The sequence below is a fragment of the Pezoporus wallicus genome, unplaced genomic scaffold, assembly GCF_028554395.1.
Source record: "Pezoporus wallicus isolate ANWC-B61680 ecotype Strahan unplaced genomic scaffold, APGP_CSIRO_Pwel_v1 contig_8090, whole genome shotgun sequence".
In the NCBI taxonomy this organism is placed as follows: domain Eukaryota; kingdom Metazoa; phylum Chordata; class Aves; order Psittaciformes; family Psittacidae; genus Pezoporus; species Pezoporus wallicus.
The window spans coordinates 971,940-988,619 of NW_026642841.1; the positions used below are offsets into that span (position 1 = coordinate 971,940).

The window sequence follows — 16,680 nt, forward strand, 5'->3', positions numbered from 1 at the left end:
GCTTCTGCAACACAAGCTGGAGGGGCACAGAGCTCATATTGGGGTTAATATCTTAACACCAATATCAGCACTATACTAAATATTTAACACTATATTATATATTCAATACTTAACACTATACCAGCAGGGTATAGGTAATTGAGATATCCTCTTGGGCAAAAGCTCTTCCCTGTGAGGGTGCTGAGGCGCTGGCACAGGGTGCCCAGAGAAGCTATGGCTGCCCCATCCCTGGCAGTGTTCAAGGGCAGGTTGGACACAGGGGCTTGGAGCAAGCTGCTCTAGTGGAAGGGGTCCCTGCCCGTGGCAGGGGTTGGAGCTGGATGAGCTTTAAGGTCCCTTCCAACCAAACCATTCTATGTACAGCTTCTCTGGGCAATCTGTTCCAGTGTCTCTCCACCCACTCCATATCTTTATTATTAGTAAAGAATTTCTTCTTCATGTCTAATTTAAATTTATCCTCTCTCACTTTAAAGCCATTCCCCCTTGTTCTATCACTACCTGCCCTTGTACAATGTCCCTCTCCAGATTTCTTATAGACCCTTTAAGTGTAAAAAAACCCCATAAAATTGCCAACAAGACTCATTAACAACACAATTGTTTTTTTTCTCTCTGCTTTCCAGGAAGTGACTTTGTTTTCGCCCCTCCTCATGCAGCTCAGGACAGCTGTTGGGATGCAGAGCAGTGCTTGAGGCTGTGTGTTCAAGCTGGCTCCAAGCTGCTTCTTGCAAACACTCCAAGGAAGAAGCATTCGTTTATTCAGCTGCACACCAGTCATATGAAAATCAATCAATACCACACCAAACTGCTTGCAAACACCCAACAGGTTGGAATTCAGTCACACAAAGATACTCCTTAAACAATACCTCCAGGCAAACTCATTCAGTAAAATACAGTGGGTGTCAACACCCAATTTGTGACCAGAGAGAAGAATCCCAGTCACACAGGAGCCTCATTCACAATGACAAACTTGGCCCTTCCTCCTGGCACCCAGACTGACTGTAATTCAGCTGTCCTTCAATTGACGCCTGCTACTGGTCTGATGCACAAGGACTTTCTTGCAGTACGCAAGGGGTGGTTGAGAACCCATAGGAATAAGCAGTTTTCAGAGAGGCCTCACACTTCAAGAGAATCTTATCTAAGGGCTTTGTCTTTGTAGCTTTATCAGAAACATTCTCCCGTTTATCTGATAACACATAGATACCTTTCTTTGCAACAAGATGCCAATGACAGCAAGCCTTGGGTGAGAACAAACCAAGGAGCAGCTTTCCTCTGAGCCTACTTTAATGCCAGCCATGAGCAATGACTAACAATAACCGTATCCCCATGAGAATCAGGCCAGTGCAAAAACCACAACCAAGTGTTAGAAGTATTAAGCTAAGAAGTTGCTGGCAACACCACAGTCAAAGGTTTAGACAGGACTTGGGTATTTTTAATCCATGGTTTCTTATACTGGTAGTTTGGCACTGCACTGTGCAAAGCTGCAGAGAGTAGTTATCTCTGTAAGGACAACCCCAGCTAGAATATAACTTCCCTGAAGCATCAAAAGCTGATAAACCCCTTTCTCAACAAGATCTTCTCAAAGGCCAGGCTGGATGGGGCTTGAAGCAACCTACTCTAGTGGAAGTTGTCTTTGCCCGTGGCAGGGAGTTGGAACTGGATGAGCTTTAAGGACCCTTCCTATACAAACCATTCTATGATTCTATGATCTTGTAACAAGGTAAATGCTTGCTGCATTTCACTTTCTTCTAATGAAGGGTATCACCCTTTACCACTGTTTAACAGCCAAGTATTGAAGAGACAATGTTAACTCCCATTTTCCAGCTACAGCAGATCTTGAATTTCATCTTTCTCTCTGCTCTAGGGTTTACTCTCAATGCCAACGCGCTGACTTAGTGAAGCAGTCACCTCATTCCAGTTTCAAGCAATCCTGCACTGTAGGATTTGCTGCAGACCAATTAGTTGAACACCTCTCCTTTGGAAATAGCCATTGAGTAGTGAAGCTTCAAGAAAAAGCTCAGAACACCCTGCGGAGAAACAGGGATGTCGGGATAATGACACAAACTAAATCACACACTGCCTGGTACTGCAAATGTGGGGATCAGCTCTGACAGCAGCTCTTGCTGGGTGTTAGAAGTCCCTGGGCAGGACAGCACATGAGCAATGGTGAACAGAACAGCAAGTCCAAAGGTACACAACAATGAGAAAACAAGGACAAAGCAAAAGTGTTCATTGCAATGACTAAAAATAACACCCAAACCCATGTATCACTTACGGGTTTGTTCCTTTGAGTTGAGCACAGGTACCTCTCCCTTCAGTATTAAGAGTAACTGAATGTTTAACTTTTAATGGATATTTAGCTCTTAGCAGTAGATTGGACAGTTCCTTAAGCCCATACAGGAGGGACCTGAATCCCACTGGCACTTCGAAGTCCCAACTGAGCTCACCAGCCACCACCAATCCTCATCCTGCAGCATCAGTCAATACTAATGCCAAACCCACGGTGTGTTACACATATACTACTGCAGAGAGGTTTTTAAAGTCATTTAATATCCTCTCTGGAGGTCACATTCAGGCCTGGCACATGGACGGGGGTTTGGAGCACACTCTCTTACACCAAGTATGAACACGCTGCTAATGGCTAGAGCTGGGAACAGCAGAGCTACAAACTGGCCAGAAAAAGATTCTGGCTTCTTTCATGCAGGGAAAATAGAAAAAAGTTAAAAATAGACTAGAAGAAAAATAGACAAGAAAAACCCAACAGAAACGGTTCATCAGATAGTTATAGCTAGACAGAAACAAAAACCACAGCCACATAGAGCTTCTGCACAGTGCAGTTTCTGGGGCGATCACCTCCTGTTTTTGTTTCTATTAAGACAAAAGCGGGGCTTTTTTTCTGTTTATGTATTAGAAAAAGAATTCTATGTTACCAAAGGGCCCTGAGCCCTGCACAGGGTGGGCAGCCTGCAGCACACGGCCCACCTGAAGGCACAGCCTCCCAGCCAGCTTTACTGGCCCTACTGGAGGGCACCCAGACTTTTGCAACCCAGTGATCCCCTTCCACAGCTCTCCTCAGACCCACCCGGTCCCACAACTGGTGCAGTGACCTTCCTCCTTCATTCCCTGCCAGGGAAGAGACTCCACACTGCACCTGTCCTACATGTTTTCCCCTCTTTATCCCTGATTTCCCCATGGGCATATGGATGTTGCTCAACACCCCACAAAGCAGCTGGTCCAGGTGAGTTTATCATTCTTCAGGAAGGGGAAAGAAGCATCCTACATACTTCTCTGCAGAAAAAATACAGGAGTAATGTGATTAAGCAAGATCCTGGCTTCTCAACCTGCCACCTGCAGCGTCAGGGAAGAAGCTCTCTTGCAGGGTATAGGTTGGTATTAAATGCTCAGCATCTCTGTTGAATACAAAATCACCTTATACTCCATTTATCACAGAAGCATAAAAGCAAAATCACCTTCTCCTCACTATGCTCCATCTTTAGTTACATCTGGGACAGCCTCAGCCTGCCGGGGCAGAAAATCAGAGCTGGCAGGAAGACCAGGCAGGAAGAAAAGGCAGGAGAGGGTTGGGCAAAAGCACCACAGCAGCAATGCAGAGTCTAAAATACAAAGAAGTGCAGCTCGTTGTCCCTGCCTCCCTCAAGTCTCCTTTCACCATCCTCCCTCCTCGGTGCTGCCTGCTCCTCTCACCTACCACTCCTGCTGTGCAACGGTCTTTCAGGGAGCACGTCTCACAGGACCAGCTCAAGCACCAAATGGGACTCTGACCCCCACAGAGCCACCAGCCCTTCCCTCACGTGCCAGGTGAAGGCTCGGGGCTCAGCCTGTGCCAGTGCACACTGTGGGCAGGGAGTGTGCTGAGCTCTCATCCTGCGCTGGAAGGATCCAGGCAGTCAGTGGGCAGCTCTGCCCATCAAGGAGTCCAGAGGTTTGTGTCCATAGGGTTTTATAATGCTTTTCCAGTTTTTATTCCAGTTTGATGACATCAACAAAGGCACCATGAGCAGGAACGTGCTGCGTTTGGGGTGTTGGAAGACCAGCAATGCTGGCAGGGCAGCACAAGACAGCAGCACAGACAGGCACAGTGCTGAATGCCCAACATGCATCCTGGGACACCTCACTGCCCACCACACCTTCTGCCCTGCTCCTCTATCCACAGAATCATAGAATGGTTAGGCTTGGAAACAACCTTAAGATCATCCAGTTCCAACCCGCCTGCCCAACCTGACCTTGAACACTGCTGGGGCTGGAACACTTGCCCAAACAGCATCCAGCTCCAACTTGTAGCAAAGGCAGGGATTTAACAGAGTTATTCCAATCTGCTCCAAACCCCAGATATACCCAAATTCTACAAATTCTCTAGATATCTTGACCTTGGTTTTAAAATCAACCAAGGCACTTCTGTACCTCCCACCTGAAAACCAACAAGAGATAGGGACAGCCGGAGAACAAAACCTGCCTTCCTCCTCCTCCCCATCAATATTTTATCACAGCAAACACCTGCCATGCAAACAGCCCTGGGAGAAACAGGAGGTTTGTGGAACTGCCTCAACAGCAACACAGACACCACAGGAAACAAAACAACCTGCACCAAGAGAAGAGCCGCTGCAGCACAGCCCACAGAGCAAATGTTTGCGTGCGCCCCAGACGAGACAGATTCTGCTTTGCCTACAAAGGGGCCGACTGCTCTGTCCCCACCAGTTTCAGCTACAGCGTCTGCAAAGGGCCCTGCAAGCAGTGTAAAGCCTTCTCCAAATATGCTCAGCTTTGGGGCTCTAAGTCAAAGGCAGAAAAGTCACTCCCTGCAGAGTCACAATCGTGCAGGTTTGGCACTAGGAACATCCCTATGAAAGCACCAGGAGCATCGTAGTGAGATGGTCTCTGGCAGTGTTCAAGGCCAGGTTGGGAGCAGGGGCCTGGAGCAAGGAAGGTGTCCCTGCCCGTGGCAGGGGTTGGAATTGGATGAGCTTTAAGGTCCCTTCCAGCCCAAACCATTTGATCATTCTGTGCACAGAGGCAAGGGACATCAAAGGACAAGAAACATGGAGAATGCTTCATGGTTTCCCCTCAAGGATTCAGCTTCAGCTTTTAAGAGCTGATCGGTGCCCCCTGCCCAGGTACACAGCATCCATCACATTTTCATTTTTAATACTCTAATCCTGAGGAAACTGAGCCAAGAGCAAAATAAAACCCCCAAACCAACAAAACTTACGATTACCAACTTTTATAGTCATAAGATGTGTGGAAACATCCCAATTCCTGCATCTCATCCGTGAGACAAACATTCCTTGGTGCCAGCGCTCCTGGGAAGCAGTTGTGCTGCTGCTGGGATGACACCTCTGGGGAAGTCACCATTTCTTTATTATAGAGCAGGCAGGGATTGCAGAGATTGGAGGCTATTATTTCTATTCGAGATGTGATTTCAGGCTGTGAGACAATTTTAAACTGCGCAAGCCTGAAATAACTCCTCAGGCCAAATGTATAGCTTGCAGCAGTCAGAACTATCATACCTATTTGTCATGTTATTACAGACCCACATGACCCTCTGACTTACGTATGCACTAGAGGTGTCAGCTTGGGAACTGAAGGCATCAGTGTCAGAGAGGCCAGGCCCCCTTCTCACAACATTGCTTTTGCCTCGGCATGGTTTTTAAGTCATTAACAGCTGTGGGATGGCTCTTCTCCACGGCCACGTTCCCCTGGCTGCCTGGTGGAGCAGTGCTGGGTCATCCCAGGAACAGGACATCACTACAAAATCCAAAGCACCTCCAGATAGTGATGGGCAGGAGGGCAGGCAGCATCCCCTCTGGGGCACATTCAGGATGCCCCAAGACACCCAGGGTGCTCCAAGACCTGCCTCTCCAACTGCAGAGGGCATGATGCAATATACATCCCTTAACCTTATCACGGGTGGGATGCTGCTCAGCGCCTCATTTAGTAGTAACTATCTGTTACCTGTCCCTTAGGCTTTCTCATTGCAACTCCCCACCCGGATGGTTTCCCCCCTGCCTATTGCTGTATCTGGTGTATGCCATAAAAAACCCTAAAATACCCACTTTGAACAAAGTTATATAGACAGGGTTGACAAATACCAGATCATGTTCTGCTGATACGCTACACACTCAGCAGCTGATAGGAGGCTGTAAGACCATAGTGTGTTTTGGGCAGAAACGTGCCTGTCTCTGGAAACTGGGATTTTACATCTCCCAGGACACAGCCCTGGTTCTGTGCAGGCTGCAAGCAAGGACCAACACACATGGGTACCCATGCACTGGTTCCCATGGAAGGATCTTTTGGGTCCACCATGGATATATAAAAACTCTCCCTGATTTAAACTATTTATTTTACCTTCTCTGTGAAATTAAACTGGAGTTGTGGTCAGCGACTGCATTAAGCTCATCTGCAGCAGGAACTGACACCACATCTGTGACACAATCCCCCTCCTTGCTTGCGAGGACAGACCCTTCACTGTCTCTCCCCAGGCCATGCAGTGCGCGGACAAGACTAAATTCTACAGGAAATATTGAGAAATCCAGTCTCTTTGGTGAAGTGATCCTCGCTAAGCATGAAAACCACACACCCATGATTGATGGAGTGGCGACGCTTTCAGAGAGTTAGCTCATGCAGACAATCCCAAAAGCCAGAAGCAGAGCCCATAAATGAGCACATACAAACGTCTGCAGAGCCAAGGGTTAACAATCTTATCTAGGGTCACCAGAAGAAATTCCAAGTAAAACCCACAGCACGCAGATTTCCTGCTTTCTAACCCAATGCCCTATTTATACCTCTCTTTCTTCACAATGCCAGTGACAGCTTTTTCCTCGCTTACAGGCATGTTTCCTGCTTTTTGAGTTGTGACTTTCATTTGTAGCTCATTTCCATAACCTCAGAAATAGAGTTCCAATGGAAGTGTTAAATGTACTGATAAATTCTTCGTGAATCTTAAAGTCACTGGCAGAGAGAATGGTGGCAATTTACCCTGTATCAGCCAATTGAGAATTATGTATTTCAAAAGCCTTTAACGGAATGCAGCAAGTTTTATCTGGGACTGATAAGGTAACGTCTTCCTGCTGGTGAGACAAATAACAGAGCCTATTTCCAAAATATAAAGCCCCCAACATGATGGCAAATAGGTTCATGTGTGCACAGTGACCTTCACAGTCTTCAGTCTTTATCTCAGAGAGACTTAACTCTGTTATCACGTGCGGGTGCTGCCCTGGATCAGCACCCAAACAGCCTCGGTGTTAACTTTTCCATCTCTCCACCTGATCAGGCTGCACTGTGATTAACAAAGCATTTTTCTGCGTGCTGCTTGCCAGAATAGCAGAGTCCTCCTCTTATTTCTCTATTTTTAAAAGCAAGAGAGAGAAAGAAAGGAGAAAAAAGGAGAAAGAGAGAAAAGACAGTCTAATCTGATCTTTCTCCCTGCCAGAGCATGAGCATCTTCAAAAACTCTGGCTGAATGAGTTGCACTAAATAATTAGGACACATGGGGGGACTAAAAGTAAAGAAAGACTAAAGCACAGATTTGCTGAAACGTTTCCACTTCACTGGAGTTAGAAACAAGACACAAGTTGCCTATTCTGGAACCAGACGTGGCTGTAACTGAACAAAGCTCTATGGACAACAGGCAAGTGCGGAAAAAGAAAGCCCACAAAAGTCATCATGACTTATGTTAGAATCTGAAGGTCAGACACAGAAAGAGAGAAAAGAAGGATAGGAACTGCCAGCAGGAGCACAGGGGATGTTGCCTGCGTGTGGCAGGACCAGCTTGAACTATGGATGAAGTAAAGGAAATGTGGGTTTGGATTCACCAGCAGGAAAAGCATCCAGCTGGGAAACTTCACCAGAGGACTGCCTGCCTTCCCTGGATGGGGTGCAGGGAGGGAGAAACCAAGGACTGAGGCATTCAAAACGGGATTAAGTGCCAGAAGCATCCTCCAGCAGCTGCTTGCAGCAGCCCAGGCCAGGCTGAGGGATCCCAGGGGACTTGTGCCATCTCCTCCTCTGCCATCCCTCTAACACTGGATGCACCTCTTTCAGAATTGCATCACTGCGCATCCTCCTGATGCAGCAAGGCCTGAGCGAGGGGCACAAGCCCTGTAGCAAGGCAGCCACCTACCCTCTCCCTGCTTCAGCCACATCTCACCAAGACCCAAACAGTGTCACTTCAAAAATCAAGTTGAAAACGTTACCATGAACCAAAGGAGCGAGGGGACAGGGCTGGACAAAAAGCAGCCATCTGACCCAGCAGAGCTGCTCCCAGCTCCGGTCCCCTACAGCAACACACAGCTCTGTGTCCCACCTAAAATATTTGTGCACCCTACCTAATTTAGAATCCTGTTAAATAACTTGACTCCCTTATTTTCCATAGCAGCAAATTCCATGAATTTTGCATTGAATAAGAATTCAGCAATCATAGCAGTTGCTAATTTCTGTGCTGTGCTCAGAGCAGCCTTTCACTTCCCCATAATGATTTTAAAACATTATCCTGCTGTTTCCTTTTTTCTGTGCCTGGCATTGAAGAGCTCTGCAGCCTATTTGAATAGCACTGCTCAGGAAAAAAAAACCTGAAGGGAGAAAAAATTAACTTCAATCATCACTCTCCCCTCTGTGAACTGTGAAAGTCTTTGGGAACATGAAAAGGTGCTTTCTGAAGGATGTTAAGCATTCAAAAGATTACACTGCAATGTGCAATTAAATATGTTCCACAAACCTTTCTCAGAGTACCCAAAACCTTACTTCTGCATGAACTTAAAATCCTCCCACTGGGAGCTTGTTCAAGTGGTTTACTTTAAACCTGTACTTTAGATATTCCATACCTTTCACTTCTATAATTCTCGAACATATGCTAACACTGGCAGAGTTAATAGTAACTGACTAATTTTAAACCCTGTGATTACTGGAGCTGATTTATATAGTAGCTTCACTTCACAATACTGCGAATCATGCACGCGGTAATTGCCAAGTTCAATTTTAGCTCTGTCATACTGAAGCATTAGTTTTTATGCCTCAGCTGTTGCCTCCTCCATGCTATAGAGGTAAGTTGATAATGCAGTAGGTTTTGCTGTTAAATATCATAATATTATGATAGCCCGTGTCAGATACTTGCAAGCTTTGTGAGCTATGCATCATCTATTAACTAAATACTTTATTAAAAGGAACGGTTGGAAAAGGTTTCTATTCTAATTTAGCTCAGAACACTGAATACTGGAGGCGAAAAAATTGCAGTGATTTAACTCACCACTCAAAGTGACTCGGTGGAGAGAAGCATTCACCATCATCAAGGCTCTGTGGCAGGAGCTGCAGAGGGATCAAACTGAAGTCTGTAAACAAATACCTTCCAGGCGAGGCCCCTCATCCTGGCCTCTGGCCGCAGCCTCATGACACTTGTAGGAGCAGCACTAGGAGCTGTTGTACCTCAACACTCTGGGGCTGTAGGGCTCTGACCAGTCCAACAGCTTCTCCAAAGCATGGATATCTCAGAGCAACTTTCCCTCTTGTCTGCATGGATGCAGCTGGCAGGGCTCTTGAAGCAAAGGTGGGACAAGCAAAGAGGAAAGGGTAGAGGAGATGGAAGAAACCAGATGCCACTCATTACAAAGACACAGGGCTTCTCAGACTGCAGAACTGAATCAATAGACACAGCTGGACACTACCGATAACCCCTTAATAGCACTTAAATGTACCCATCTCTTGGGCTTCATGTTTTAAGGTTTTCTTTCTTTTTTGTCTTTGCTAATCAAGTCAGCTCATACCAAATTTAACAAGTGTTAAATATAAGCGATGCCCAAGATCAGTGAAGATGGTAACGCGAGCTGAAGTCCCAAAGTATCAGAAAAGGCTTCATCCATCAAGGAATGTCAAGACACAGCCCCTTGGATGGAGACTGAACACCTCTTTCATGCCAGGGAGGAACTCCCCATCATGTGTGGACAGGGAAGAGAAGCGGGGTCTCTGGAGAGGTCCAGAGTGGATCCCTGCAATCCTTTGTATGAAAACAGCACAATGCAACAGAGAAGTCAGTCTTCACACATGTATGCTTATGCCCATTGGACAGTCTGCATTCATTTTAACCCCTTCCTCTCCTCCACAGCTCCCCCATCAGTGGGCAGAGGCAGAGACCCCAACCCAAGCCAACTTCTGTGTGCTGGCCCCTGTTGGGGGCCATCTCTTGATGCCACCACTCAGCAGAGCCTTGGCCATTCACTGGATTGGGGAAATTGCCTCTGTCAGCCCTACCCTTCCCACACAGACTATAGCTTCTGTGTACTCAGGACAGACATACAATTCATGATCTTCACCAACAACATGGACCTTGCTCCATTTCTGAAGTTCATTGCTTAGGATCTCAGCAAAAGCCATGCAGTCAGTGGTTACCAGTTCAGTGGTCACCTTTCCTATCACAGAATCACCCTCTCACAGAATCCCAGACTGGTTTGGGTTGAAGGGACCTTAGAGCTCATCCAGTTCCAACCCCTGCCATGGGCAGGGACACCTTCCACCAAACCAGGTTGCTCAAGGCCCTGTCCAACTCCAGTGAACTGCTCAAGGCCCTTGCAGTTTGGGAGGTTTGCATCCTACGGGCACACCGTGACACCCGCCAGGGCTGGAGCTTGCACAGCACTTTTACCATGTTTACTCTCAAGGCTTCACACCAGCTCTGAGCACTTTCAGATAGAGGAGAGGCACTGCCACATCCAGTACTGGAAACCACCATGCTGGGGTGAGGGGCTGCAGAACAGGAGCTCCAGAGCCCAGATCTGCATGAACAGCCCTTCCCAAGAAACACCTCCTACCCACAGCCAGGAACTAACCCCTCCAGCAGGGCATCCAAGTCCTCCCTGCCTGTGTTTTACAATGTGGAGATAATGAGCTAACTGTAACATTAAGCTTAAAATAAAACTGTTGACACCTCTGCAATAAGAGATCCTGACTTCTCTTCCTAATGCATTTAGCTGCTTTTAAAGTGTCACTTATTGCACTGGAAACAGAACCGAACACAAAACACCATCCTCATTATTTTATGTGAAAGAAAAAGAGGCAAGCAGGTGGCCTTGACTGTGTGAGTCTCTTCCCACACTGTTATGTGACTAAACTGAACGTTTACACAGGTCTGAAGAATTGTTTGCAGTGGGCATGTAGACAGCAGAGCTACCAGATGTTGTTCTCCTAATGCTTGCTGTATGATATCATTGGATGCTGCTTGAAAACCAACCTGTGCCAAGCTTTGAGAAGCCTCAGCTCACATACCGTGTGTGCATCTGCAGGATGCTTCAGGATGAGGCGCAGGCATGGACGTGCAGGCACCTTTAGGTGCCTTAGGACAAGAGGAAACGGCCTCAAGCTGCACCAGGGCAGGTTTAGATGGAGCTGAGGAGCAATTCCTTCCCCAGAGGGTGCTCAGGCATTGGAACAGGCTGCCCAGGGCAGGGCTGCAGTCACCGTCCCTGCAAGGGTTCACTCACCATGGAGATGAGGCCTCAGTGCCGTGGGTTAGTGGTGGCCTTGGCAGTGCTGGGAATGGTTGGACTGGATGAGCTTAAAGGGCTTTTCCAGCCAAACTGGTTCTATGATTCTTTCACACTCAGGCTGAGTGTCCAGATACCGCCCCCCCCATGCCACGCAGTGCCTCCCAGTTTGATGTCGGTGCCGTAACCACGTGCTGGGGTGAGATGCTGCTTCACTAAGGTGAGCGAAGGGAGGAGGGAAGAGAAGGAGCGGGATGAATTCCATCAAGAACCAGCCCCTGGAGACCCGTCTGTGAGCACATCCCCACATCAAGCTGTCAGCTCCCAGCATTCAGCCCCACTGGGGTTTATTTGCTCCAGAGCAGGAATTCATTTTGCACTCAACTAATGTAACCCCAAAGTGCTTTAAAACAATATTCCTCTAATAAAGACATTACAACAGCCATTATTTTCCTGGTTGAAGTTAAACTAAGCAAATACAAAGGTAACTTGATTTTAAACAAACTACCATCATCACACAAAAAGCGGATACCAAACATCCTCCTCCACCATATGGTGAATTTAACTTCATATTTTGCCCCTCTTGAAGGAGACACACTCATTGGCACACACCAGGTTGTGCAGCAACATGATAAGGAAACTGGAAAACCCTTGCCTCAAAACCCTCTTGCTTAATGACAGAGCTTAAGGAAGCTCTCTTTAATAATATATTTAGTTTCAAGCTGTGTTTCCCCCTACTTTTAGAAAAGTTATATTCCAATGGTACACTGAAAAACAAAAGAAGGTTATTTTCTAAAGTATTCCCAAGTGTTACGTTCTTGAAAGTATTCAGAGTTGCCTGTGACTTACCATTGAGCTTCATTTTACCTACCCATCCCACCAACATCTATAATGATCAGCAGGGGTCTGTGGGTGCTGTTACAGCTGTATAAATCCAAAGCAACTCAGAGAAAGCAAAAAGACCATCAGATGTTCAGACCATCTCAGACTTTAGTCCTATTGTAGAGAGCCTGGAACTTCAGATCACAGTGGGGATAAGTGCTCCTCCTGGCCCACAGTACATCGACAGTGCTCTCTTTCATGAGAGATTCAAGTCACCAAATTAGAGACAGCAAAGAGCTCCACGGCAGCAGCCAAACTTCACTGGGCTCCCTTCGCAGCTGCAGCCCAAGGGGCTTTGAAGCAAGCAGACACACAGGGACTGGCACCTCCAGAGGCACCACAGCTTCCCTGAGCGGTTGCTGGGAATTTGGGTTCACAGGATATTCACAGGAAGCTGCTCATGGAAAAGGACCTGGGGGTGCTCATTGATGGAGCTGAACATGAGCAGCCAAGTAGCCATCAGCATCCTGGCCTGTACCAGCACCAGTGAGGCAGCAGGGCCAGGGCAGGGATTGCGCCCCAGCACTGGGTGCTGGTGATGCCGCACCTCGAATCCTGTGTTCAGCTCTGGGCCCCTCACTACAGGAGAGACATTGAGGTGCTGGAGCAGGGCCAGAGAAGGGCAATGGAGCTGGTGCAGGGCCTGGAGCACAAGTGTGATGGGGAACGGCTGAGGGACCTGGGGGGTTCAGTCTGGAGAAGAGAAGGCTCAGGGGGGACCTGATCGCTCCCTACAACTGCCTGACAGGAGGATGGAGCCAGGAGGGACTGGGATCTGCTCCCAAGGAACAAGGGATGGGACAAGAGGAAACGGCCTCAAGCTGCACCAGGGCAGGTTTAGATGGAGCTGAGGAACAATTCCTTCCCCAGAGGGTGCTCAGACATCATGGTAGGTCTCAGCACTCTGAAAACCTTTTTGATGCTGGAGCACAGTGTAACAGCACACTGTGGAGTCCCAGCACCCCTGTGCTGCTGCTGTAGGATGCATGCAGATATACCAAAGGGTCCAGTAGCTGCTGGAGGCTCCCAAGAACATCCTCTTTAGCCTCTAGTCCCACTGCCAGGCCACCACAGAAGAAAAACAGCAGCCAGGATACCAACACAGCATTGGCTGGATCTAGTCCCTGAACACGTTCCACTTCATCCCTCGTTTGAGAGATGGCATTTTTTTGGCTCAGACTGAAGCGATATGTGAATAGGCCATACTGCACACACAGGTCTGTTGTTGCAGAGCATCTCACAGCCATACTGCAGTGCAGCAGAAGCATCAGGCCAGGTTCCTCCAGCCAAGGAGCCAGCCTAGGCACCCTTTAATTCTGTGGCAGCATGGGTTAACTGGACACTACAACAAGAATAGACGTACAGGGATCTTAAACATTCATGAATCTTATAAAGGTTAATTCATTGGCCTTTCTGGACCAGAAACATGTTCTGCCTTCATTTACACCCCTGCAGATTCACTGGCGTGGAGCAGGTTTCAGAGATGTAACCTGAGCAAATTTTATCAATGAATTCAAATCTTGAGCTAAATCAGAAGGAGGAATGGATTTGCTCTAATCCCCTCCAAACGCTCATCAGCATCACCTGCCAGCTCAGCAGGATTTAATCTCTTTTTAATCTCAGAAAGAGTGGCATGTGCGGGGAAGAGGTTGGGCACAAGCAATGGTGGAGCTCTCTCTTTTAAATAATTCTGCCTGCCAAATCATATTAAGCATTGCTCAGAAATTCATTAAGATTTTTGTTAACATCACTTTCCAGGTAAATAACTGGTTGCCACCAAGAGAGCGTGCACACTTCAGAGGAGGGCCCATACTCTCTGTCTCTGCAGGAACACGGTATCTCCATGAAGATGCTCCAGGAGCTCAAATCCATCAGCTGGAGCATGGGGACCGCATAAGCAGGCTTGGCCCTTGACCAGGGACCATGATGGGGCAGAGATGCACGAAGCTGCAGTTTGGTGCTAGCACAGAACCACACACACGGCATCAGCCACACTGCTGCAAACCTAACAGCACAAACATAGACCCTGCTGCCAAAACCAAGCTTTATTGTGTAGGTACCAGGCTCTGCAAACAGCTTAAATCCCAGTCCTGAGTGACTTATAGGGTCATGCTCCCACTAAAGCCACTAGTGATCATGGTGATGCTGGCTGTGGATGTTGTGGCTGGTGGCATCCCACCCTGGTGACTGCAGAGCCAAGGGGACTCCAGTGCAATGTGCCTGATGGGGTGAATCCCATCCAGCGCATTTTGGAGCACCCGGATTAGAGCGTTAGCGTGTGATTCTAGGTTTACATAACACCACCAAATGATTTTGGCAGGAACAATTGCTATTAGCAAGGAAAACGAAGCATCAGGAACAGCCGGCAGAGCAAAGAGACACCTCTCGCAGCAGCCCCCAGGCTAGAAAGCAAACAAACAGCAAATGCAAGAGGAGCAACACTTGGACAGCAGGGAGGAAGAGGGGAAACCTCCGCATGGCAAACGAAACCTGAGTCATGGCTGAGATGAGCAGGGAATTAAGCTTTCCTTTTTCACCTCCTTCCCACACCCGTCAGACTGAGCTCTCTGCTTTATCAAGGCTCTCCAGTCAAGCCTCTGCCACTTAAACACAGCGCAGGGAAAGCTGTCAGGCACAGGGCTCCGAGCTGGGAGGGCTGAGCAGCTCCTGCCGAGCCACCCCTGGCCTCACAGACGCTAATTGTGGAGCTCAGCAATGCCCAGGCATGGACCAAGATGCTGATCCCACTGGATAAGGAGCCCTGCGGAGCCTCAGCACCCTCACAGGGAAGAGCTTCTGCCTAAGAGCTCATCTCAGTCTCCCCTCTGGCAGGTTAAAGCCATTCCCCTTGGCCTGTCCCTACAGGCCCTTGTCCCAAGCCCCTCTCCAGCTTTCCTGCAGCCCCTTTAGGCACTGGAGCTGCTCTCAGGTCTCCCCTTCAGGAGCCTTCTCTTCTCCAGGCTGCCCCAGCCCAGCTCTCTCAGCCTGGCTCCAGAGCAGAGCTGCTCCAGCCCTCGCAGCATCAAAACACAGGTTAAAGAAAACACAGGGAAAAATAACTCTGTCCTGGTGACCTAGTGCTGGGAAGAGGCATAGAGCTCTTCAGAAACCTCTGGGTCCTGCAGCCTTCCTGCTATAACTCTGCTAAGGAGGCAGCCTGCACTCGAGACCTTTTATTTGCCAAGCAGAGGGTCCCTTCCCAGCTGGCACCGTCCCTGGGCTCATGGCACGATGACGACACAAGCTAAAGCCCCATATCCAGCAGCATGCTCTTCCTGCCTCCAAGCTACCCAAGGCTTCCAACACAGGGGGCAAATGAGAAGCCCCAGTTGAGCTTCAGAAGAGAAGAACAAGAAGAGGATGTTGAAATCCCCATTTCCCAGACAATTAACTGCAAATGGGAAAGGAAGCTATGGCTTCACATGCAGCTCCTGGAGAGCAGCTCTGGATAACAGGACTTAATCAGACTCAAATCAGAAAAGTTTCCATTATAATGCTGGATTTGCCCGTGATATAAGGATCCTGTTTTGTTAATGACTGCCTCATCTTTACATGTAGATTCTGCCTCTATCCCCTGAAATTCAGTACCCAGGCTCTGCTCTGGGAGTTTATAGAAGTTATACTTGAATTGGGGCACGTTCTTCTCTATCACACAGGTTTAATGTGCAGCACCTCTCATTCGGGAAGTAAGCCCTTAGATATCACCAACACCAGAACGAAAACAGGTTTCCAGTGCAGCTGGACATGGCAGGAATGTTACAAAGGGACTTTGTGTGACTCCAGCCCAGTCCACAGCCTGGGAGAGGGGAAGCTGCATGCATGTGACATCCCAGTGCAGGAGTGGGAGAAGTGGATGATGGTTTTGGATGGGGCTGCCCTTGTTCCCAGCTCTTCACTGGTTTCCTCTCCAGTTGCACACTGTGACCTTTCCAGGCAAAAACTGAAATAAATGAAACCCTGCACTCTAACAGGAATAGTAATACATGCAGGGAAAGGATGCCAGAGCCAGCTCTGGAGCCTGCAATCTGGATCCTTGCTCCTACAGGATGTGTTTCTAAATCTCAGTCAATACTGCATGTTTTCCAAGGGATGAGGCATTTCACATTTACTAATTCTAACTAAAGTCCTTTTTATTACCACTTCCTATTTAGCATCTGATTGCAGCCATCACCACTGAGACTCTCACTGGACCAGGGCAGAAAATCTATGGCTTGCAGTTGGTGTGGGCTGGATATTGATATTCTTGTCCCCTGCCATCTCAATCCCAGAAGGTACAATTGGAAGTATTTTAAATACACTCCCGGAGGTTCCTTCC

General features: G+C 48.0%; 1 protein-coding gene across 3 annotated transcripts in view; it reads right to left on the reverse strand.

The window, feature by feature from the left end:
* Positions 1–16,680, reverse strand: part of TOX2 (TOX high mobility group box family member 2) — a 136,414-nt gene that overhangs the window by 109,682 nt on the left and 10,052 nt on the right. The window contains exon 2 of one of the 3 annotated variants that reach the window (XM_057432351.1): positions 9,257–9,315. The exons of the other annotated variants lie outside the window; for them this stretch is intronic. The gene's annotated coding sequence lies outside the window, so the exon portion shown is untranslated. The remainder of the gene's footprint in view (positions 1–9,256; positions 9,316–16,680) is intronic. 3 annotated transcript variants of the gene reach the window in all.